At 58.2% G+C, this 8,270-nt stretch overlaps 1 long non-coding RNA gene across 2 annotated transcripts; it reads left to right on the top strand.

Annotated features, from left to right (window-relative positions):
* The first annotated feature begins 6,728 nt into the window (after nt 1-6,728).
* On the top strand, nt 6,729-7,789 carry LOC115600375. 2 transcript variants are annotated; one of them, XR_003988922.1, is made up of 3 exons: nt 6,729-6,785; nt 7,296-7,560; nt 7,688-7,789. It is a non-coding gene; the product is annotated as an uncharacterized LOC115600375 (long non-coding RNA). The 2 variants fall into 2 exon arrangements; XR_003988923.1 differs by lacking the exon at nt 6,729-6,785 and adding an exon at nt 7,143-7,243 and having other exon boundaries at nt 7,333-7,560.
* The last annotated feature ends 481 nt before the right edge of the window (nt 7,790-8,270 follow it).

Here is an 8,270-nt window from a genome sequence, read left to right as displayed (position 1 = left end):
ACAGAGAAGGAGCAGAGGTCCAGCCAAGCGCCTCCCACATGGACCTGAGCTTTCCTGTCTCTGAGAAGGACACCAGCAGTCCTCTGGGGAGAGAGAGGTCTCCCAGTCAGGCTGAGCAGCTTGGCCACCTCTTTATTGCTGCCCTCAAGGAGCAGGTAGCCGAAATTGAAGACACCAAGGCAGACAAGGATGAGCTTGAGAAGCTGCGCCTGCTGCTCTTCCCAGCAGGTGGGAGGTGGGGAGGTGGGAGTTCTGGGGAGATGGGGGGGGTGGGGTGGTTTGCATGGGGACACCTGGGTCAGGGGCTCATGCTCAGAGCCTGGCCCTGAGGATGAGACCCCCTCACTGACAGCATGTTCCCTTGGACCATGTCCCTGTAGGTCAGGAGAGCATCCCCAACATCCTGGCCAATGTCCAGGGTCAGGTGTCCTCCCTGGACAGCAACCTGCAGTGCCAGAAGGAAAAGGTGAATGTGGTCCCTGAGGGGGCTGTGGGGATGCTGGGGGGCTGGGTTGGAAGGGGGGCAGCCTGAAGGGCCCTCATGATGGGATGAGGTGAGGGGGACCATGCCCTGATGATGCCACTGCTGCTGTTCCCAGATGGCGCAACTGGAGGATGCCCTTGAAAAGATGGGAATTAAAGTCAGTAATCAGATGACCCAGCAAGTGAGGTAAAAGGATGGGAGAGAGTTTCCTACCCTGTGGGGCTGCCAGGGACCCCGGGGGGCCTGGGAACAATCCTGATTTGGGGGCAAGAGATACCCCCTCAGGAGCCCTACAAAGCCTAAGCCCATGACTCCTCTTGCTGGCCAGGTCCCTGCAGCAAGAGAATCAGGACCTAAAAGAGCAGCTGGACAAGAATAAGGCCATGCTGGAGCAGTTAGTGTCCAAGACAGCCCAGCAGCTACAGGAACAGGTGACGCTGAGGGGCACCTCCCACCAATTCAGCAGGGTGGTCCCCGATGGGGTCACGGCTGCATCCCCTGGCTGGCTGGGGAAATGGAGCCTCCAGGGTACCCAGGCTTGTTGGCTACATCCGTCCCATCTCAGAGACAATTTCTTCTCCCCTTCCTGCAGCTGGACAAGCTGCAGGCTAGAGTGGAGAACACAGAGGCACAGGGAGAGGCACAGGCAGAGGCACAGGCAGCGTGTTACACCTGCAGCATGGACACCAAAGCGCAGCTGGGGCAGCTCCTCCAGCACTATGAGAAACTCCAGGAGCTGGTGGAGTCCTTGATGTCTCAGCAGGAAGTGGACAAGGTGGAGATGCAGCTGCCAGGGAAGACCCAGGTAGGAAGATGCTGGTGGGAGGGTGGGGAACTTGGCTGGCTGTGCCTTGCTGTGATGGGGGGGAGCCCCCTTGCTGCCCCACAAATTGGCTTGTACAAGTCAGAGTGGAGGGAAATTAAAGCCTTCATGCAAATGTCCTGGTGGCATTGACAGCTGGTGGTACTGGATGAGGAAACTGGGTCTGTCCCAGCTGGGCAGCCAGGCCCCCCTTGCACAGCACCATATTGTCTTACTCCAAGAAGCAGGACAAGGAGAAGCTGAAGAAGACACAGGCCACCGTTGCACAGGTGCAGGAGGACTGTGAGCAGCTCTGGAGAATCCTCCAGAATGAGCATCAACAGAGGCAGCAAGATCTGGAGGTGGGTGGCTGAAAGCGCAGTGGGGTCAGAGCATCCTTCAGGCAGAGCCCAAGCTGGGGAGCAACCTGCTGGCAGCCCTGTCAAGGTTCCAAAAGCCATTCCAGGAGGTTTTTGCTGAAGGTGGGGAGGTGGGGTGGGGTGTGCTTGGCTGGCTGGGAGGCTGCTCTGACTCAGCCACTGCATCATGGGCTGCTCTCTGTGTTGGAAGGCTCTGTCCCAGTCTGTGGAGAGGCTGCAGAAGGAAAAGGCCAATAAGGAGGACCTGGAGTTGGCAATGGATATGGTAGGGCCTGCAGGGACCCCAGCACCAGCTAAGGGTGTCCTGAGCAGGGTGACAAATGCCCCTTGTCCCTTGGGTGCTTAGTGGCAGACCTAGCCTGGGGGAGGGACAATTTCCAGCCCAGCTCTGGGTCCCTCACTGCACTCCTGCCTCCCCTGGGCCACTTTAGCTTTTGGGACTGACCCCCTTGTTGATCTTACTCCCAGAAGCAGGACAAGGAGAAGCTGAAGAAGACACAGGCCACCATTGCACAGGTGCAGGAGGACTGTGAGCAGCTCTGGAGAATCCTCCAGAATGAGCATCAACAGAGGCAGCAAGATCTGGAGGTGGGTGGCTGAAAGCGCAGTGGGGTCAGAGCATCCTTCAGGCAGAGCCCAGGCTGGGGAGCAACCTGCTGGCAGCCCTGTTGAGGTTCCAAAAGCCATTCCAGGAGGTTCTTGCTGAAGGTGGGGAGGTGGGGTGGGGTGTGCTTGGCTGGCTGGGAGGCTGCTCTGACTCAGCCACTGCATCATGGGCTGCTCTCTGTGTTGGAAGGCTCTGTCCCAGTCTGTGGAGAGGCTGCAGAAGGAAAAGGCCAACAAGGAGGACCTGGAGTTGGCAATGGATATGGTAGGGCCTGCAGGGACCCCAGCACCAGCTAAGGGTGTCCTGAGCAGGGTGACAAATGCCCCTTGTCCCTTGGGTGCTTAGTGGCAGACCTAGCCTGGGGGAGGGACAATTTCCAGCCCAGCTCTGGGTCCTTCACTGCACCCCCGCCTCCCCTGGGCCACTTTAGCTTTTGGGACTGACCCCCTTGTTGGTCTTACTCCCAGAAGCAGGACAAGGAGAAGCTGAAGAAGACACAGGCCACCATTGCACAGGTGCAGGAGGACTGTGAGCAGCTCTGGAGAATCCTCCAGAATGAGCATCAACAGAGGCAGCAAGATCTGGAGGTGGGTGGCTGAAAGCGCAGTGGGGTCAGAGCATCCTTCAGGCAGAGCCCAGGCTGGGGAGCAACCTGCTGGCAGCCCTGTTGAGGTTCCAAAAGCCATTCCAGGAGGTTTTTGCTGAAGGTGGGGAGGTGGGGTGGGGTGTGCTTGGCTGGCTGGGAGGCTGCTCTGACTCAGCCACTGCATCATGGGCTGCTCTCTGTGTTGGAAGGCTCTGTCCCAGTCTGTGGAGAGGCTGCAGAAGGAGAAGGCCAACAAGGAGGACCTGGAGTTGGCAATGGATATGGTAGGGCCTGCAGGGACCCCAGCACCAGCTAAGGGTGTCCTGAGCAGGGTGACAAATGCCCCTTGTCCCTTGGGTGCTTAGTGGCAGAACTGGCCTGGGGGAGGGACGATTTCCAGCCCAGCTCTGGGTCCCTCACTGCCCCCCCGCCTCACCTGGGTCACTTTGGCTTTTGGGACTGATCCCCTGGGGTTTATGGGACAAGTAGGGCCACAGAGCTACTTCTCCCTCTGCACTGCCCCAAGCTGGCCCTACGTTTCCTGCTCCATCCTTTCCACTCTCCTACCCTTCTGCTAGAAAGCCTACAAATACACCCTGGCCAGCACCATCAGCCACAGCCAGCTGGAGGACATCATGGAGCAGCTGGAGAACATCATGGAGCAGCTGGAAGAGAGGATCCAAGCGAGAATGCTGAGTCAAATGATGAGCCAGAAGCAGGCATATCTCCAGTTCCGAGAGAAGCTTCTTGAGCAGCTGAAAACCAAGGTGAGGGGTTGGTTGTCTCCACCACACAAAATTGGCCCCCTGGGGCCTTGGTAGCCTAAGACAGCAGCCCTGCCAGGGTCGTCCCCCCCTCCCATTTGTTCTCTCCCTGGGGATTGGGCTGTCCCATCCCGTGCCAAGAGGCTGTGTGTGTCCATCCACAGGTGGACCGCCAGCAGCTGGAGCTTCTGCGGCAGCAGCTGGAGAGGAGATGGAAGAGAATCCTGGCAAATGAGAAGGAGAAGATGCTGCAGATGGAGTTTGATGAGGCAGCTGGAACTAAGAAGTGAGTGCAATGGGGACAGTGGTTGCTTCGGGGACAGCACGCACTCCGTTCCCTCCAGCTGTCACAGCTGGTGCCCACAGCAGACCCTAGCACAAGAGTGATTCAGCCAGCATGGCCTGTGAATGCTGAGGAAGGAGGTGCACCTTCTACCAGCAGCCAGGTCCCTGCATGAAAGGAGCCATGAGGAAGGGGCCGCTGGGGGCTGGAGCCATCTGGAACCAAACATGGGGTGTGGGTTCAAATGCTCTGTGGGCCAAGGGCAGGGGATGGTGTCTGGTCCTCCCAGGCAGGGGAGCAGTTCCCACCATGGTGGTGGGTTTGTGCACTTGCTTCTGTGGATTCTCCAGTGCCTAATACAAGGTGGAGCTTTTTCTCAGCTAGGTGCCCACAAACAAGTGCTCTCTCCCACTGCAGCTCCTTCCTTCTGCAACCAGCCAGTGGATTGGGGCCTTGCTGGGGTGGTGGGGAATAAGCCATGCTCCAGCTCCCATGGTTCCCCACACCAAGGCCACAACTCACTCCAGCAAAGTACCCAGCACGTGGCTGCTGCTCACCCAGCCCTTTTGTTCCCTTTCCAGGCCGCTGACCCAGCTCTCCTGCCTGTCCTGTGACCGGCCACTTAGAATGCAGGTGCCTGGCCCGTGAGTAGCACCTGGCACCGCTGGGGGGAGATGGGTGCTGGCAGTACTCTGGTGTGCTGGACACAGGGGTTTGGGTGTCACCTGGGGAGTCTGGCACTGCCCAGCCCCCTCCACAGCCCCATCTGGCAGCAGGGGAATGGGGACCTCACCCCAGGGGCAGAGGGCAGGGTGAGCTGTGGGGTACAAGCCCCGTGGGTGCTGCCCTAAGCTGGAGTGAGTAGTTTGTTCCCCATCACCCACCTGTGGCTCCTGCCCTCCCCAGGTGCCTGGAGACCCTCCCATACTTGCCAGCGCTGCCCCGCCGCTTCACCAGGCACCCACAGATGAAACACAACCAGGACCAGATCCAGCAGCAAGGGCGCAGGTAGGGAAGAGGGGCACCCATCCCCAGCCCCTTGGGGGCAGGATTGCTGGCTCCAGCCCTCGTGGGCGAGAGCTCTTTCCTGGGTGGGGGGTAGAGGGGTCTGGGGTCGGCCTGGGCAGGGAAGCAGAGATGTGTTGTGGAGGCTCAGCTGGGCTTGCCCTGGGTCTGTGGGGTTCAAGAGCCCTCCACTGCACTGCCCCAACTGGCCCAGGTCTCAGGGCACTGAGGCTGCATGTGATGAGTTGTGCCTGGTCTCAGCCTGCCCTGGGCCTCATGGGGGCCAGGGGTCCCCTGGGAAATGAAGCAGTGCAGCAGTTCCCAGGTCTGGCCTTCTGGGGTCCCTGGGCTGGGATGCAGGGACCAGCCCAGGCTACAGCTCCCTGGGACCACAGGGACAGAGAGGGGGTGGCAGAGCTGGGTGGGTGGGTGCAGCAGTCAGGGGATCCGGGAGGGATGGAGCCTAGGCAGGAGCAACCCCCTGCCCCTGCCTTGGAGCAGGGTGACACATGGGGTGCTGCAGTGCTGAGCACTGAGCACCCCTGTGCCCCATCCTGTAGGGAGCCAGAGGCCAAGAGCGTGTACCCTCGAGTGCCACGGGCCTCTGGGGGAAAGCACACCCTCACCCGTCCACTGCAGCGTCCCCCACGCCTCCCACCCCTTAGGACCAGCGACCTGCAGCTGTTCCAACTGCCCCGTGAGGTAGGGATGAGGAAGGGGTGAGGGGACTGGGAGGGCAATGATGAGCCACCACAGGGCTCCGTGCCTCTATTTCCCCAGGGAGAGCAGGGGATGGGAGGGTTGCTTGGGCAGGTGGTGCTGGGCCCCGGGGTTCAGCCAGCCCATGCTCTCCTTCTCAGCTGGAGGACCTGGAGGTGTTGGACCAGGACTGCCCCAGGGACAGGGTCCTGCTACCTCCACTGAGGGTGCCAGCAGGCAGCCGTGACCTGCAGCAATGAAGGGCTTGGTCTTGTCCTGCTTTGGTGAGAACACTGCTCAGTGACAAGGTAATGTTGGTGTGTGTTTATGGAAGTCATAAAGATGGTTACTAATGCATCTTCAGGACTTCCAGAGGGGGGAATTGATACCAGTAAGGGTCAAAGGAAGCTCTGTGTACTTATGTTTTACACTCTTCTTCTGCAGCTTGGGTCCCTCCAGTGAGACATCCCCAAGGTCAGGAAAAAACTTTGAATCCCAGTCACCACAAAGAGGAGAGCCAGCCAAGAGTTGGGACCAAGAGTTCTGTGACCAATGATACTGGATTTGGGAAGTGCTGTCCAAGTGACCAGTTCTAGGACAATCAAATAAAGCCATGTCACTTTCCCAAACATGATCTCTTTGTGTTTTGGAAGTTTGGTTCACACAGTAACAATTGGATCCCCTTACTGTCATAGAGTCATAGACTGTCTGTGGTTGGAAGGGACCTTAAAGATCATCTAGTTCCAAACCCCATGCATGGGCTTTTTAACTCCTTCTCAGATAGGAATCCCGGTGATGGCTGGATCCTGTCTTGGCCACTGACAGTTAAGAGAAGTCCAGACCCTCAGTTCTGAGGAGCTGGAGCTCACAGTCTGACCATGTACTTGTTTGCACAACATGCATGTGACTGTCAGTCCAGTTACCTCCCAGGATGATGAGGCCTCCCCTTTCTGATGGGGTCTCTCCTCCTCTATCTGACACTCCCTATTCACCATCAATCACTTCTCATCAGGATAATTTTTCAGCAGTCCAATTTCTCCAACTTAAGTCTCAGTCAATGCATCTTAACACTGTACGAGGTCATTTTGAGTACAACCGCCTTCATTTCTCCATAGAGACGCCACGCCGCCCGCCTCCGGGGCGAGGAGAGGGGAGGAAGCGGCGGGGAGAGGGGAGTGAGTAAGGGCGGTGCGGTGCCTTGCCGTGTTCCGAGGCTGGGGGGGGGGGGGAACTGGGGCCGGCGGAGAGGGAGGCCGTGGAGGGAGACGTGGGCTGGGGTGGGGGGCGGCTGCCGGACGGGCTAGGAGCCCCGTCCTGTCTCCGGCTCCTGCTCTCCGGTCCCACCGGGACGAGGAACTTGCCGCGCGGGGCTTTTGGGGAGGGGAAAGGGGTGGAAGGGGGGCGGCAGCGGCACCGGGCTGGGGAAGGGGAGGGGACGGCAGGGGGTGACAGAGGCGAGACGGGGGGGGGGGGGGGGTGTCTGTTTTTGGTGGAGGAGGAGAGGCTGTGTAATTCTGTACCTACAAGAACTGCAGGTCGGTGGGTGTCTGATGCTGGGGGTTGAATTGCTAGAGAGACACCTTAATAGATATCACGCTGTTCAAAGAGGGCGAGTACCGAGTAGCAGCACCTGGTGAGTTATTTACCTTAGTTCCTCAGCCTTGCTAACCTTCCCGTGCTCTCAGCGGCAGGTTTGCCAGGTTCACCCACGCTGGTCTGGAGGCCCTGTTCCCAGGGGCTTCTACGAGGAGTGGAAACGCTGGAACCCCGAGTATCTCAGCCCCGCTACCTGTTTGCAAAGCCCAGCACCTCTGCTGCCTTCTCTGCGCAAAGGCCCCCACTTCTTTGGAAAACTGCGACTCCAGGCACGCAGGGTGAGTGCTTCAAAACGAGGCTTTGGGTTCTTTTTGGCGAAAGAGGAGGCCTGCAGCTCCGAAGGGTCAAATGAAGGTAAGCGCTTCATCTCTTAGGAGCCTGCCAGCTCGGTGCAGTTAGATGGGGGGGGGGAAACCTCTAGCTGTAACTCTAGCCAGTCCTAGAAGCAGGCACTGCCTGGGAAACTTGCTGTTAATTTCAGCAAGTCCAGCTACTTACAAGAGACTTAGCTGAAAGCAGCAGTACCAGACAGACAGAAACTTACCTTTTCTCCTGGCCCAAACCAAGATGCTCTTTAAAAACCAGAGATCACCTACTGATGAAGGAGGAGGTTTGCTCGGGACTGTAAAGAAGAATCCAGCCATACGGCACGGGCACAGGAAAGAAACTGTAGTATTTTTTCCCCGAAAACCCTCAGCCACAGCCTCTGCTCTGGCTGTGGCTGATTTGTGCTGCATCACGTGCTGCCTAGAAAAGCTTTATTTTGTCATCTGTGTCAGTGATGCCAATTGATGTACGTCTCTGTCTCTCTCACTCTCTCTCCTCTTCTTTCCCAAATACCCGGTAAAGAAATGTGAGAAAGGGAGAAGAAACTGTGGAGGCTAAATTTGGGGGGCGGGCGAGCAGCTGTGTGTTGGCTATTGAGGGGACTAACTTTTAGGACTGTATCTGAGTCTTCTCGCAGTGATGCTGGGGTCTTTAGCCTGAGGGGTGTTTTTTTTTTTCTGGGCGGGGGGGGGGGGGGGCGGGGGGTTGAGGTGGGTGGTATTGGAGACGGGGCAAGA

This window comes from Calypte anna, unplaced genomic scaffold (genome assembly GCF_003957555.1).
Source record: "Calypte anna isolate BGI_N300 unplaced genomic scaffold, bCalAnn1_v1.p scaffold_86_arrow_ctg1, whole genome shotgun sequence".
Lineage (NCBI taxonomy): Eukaryota > Metazoa > Chordata > Aves > Apodiformes > Trochilidae > Calypte > Calypte anna.
This window is presented reverse-complemented; position numbering and strand designations above follow the sequence as displayed.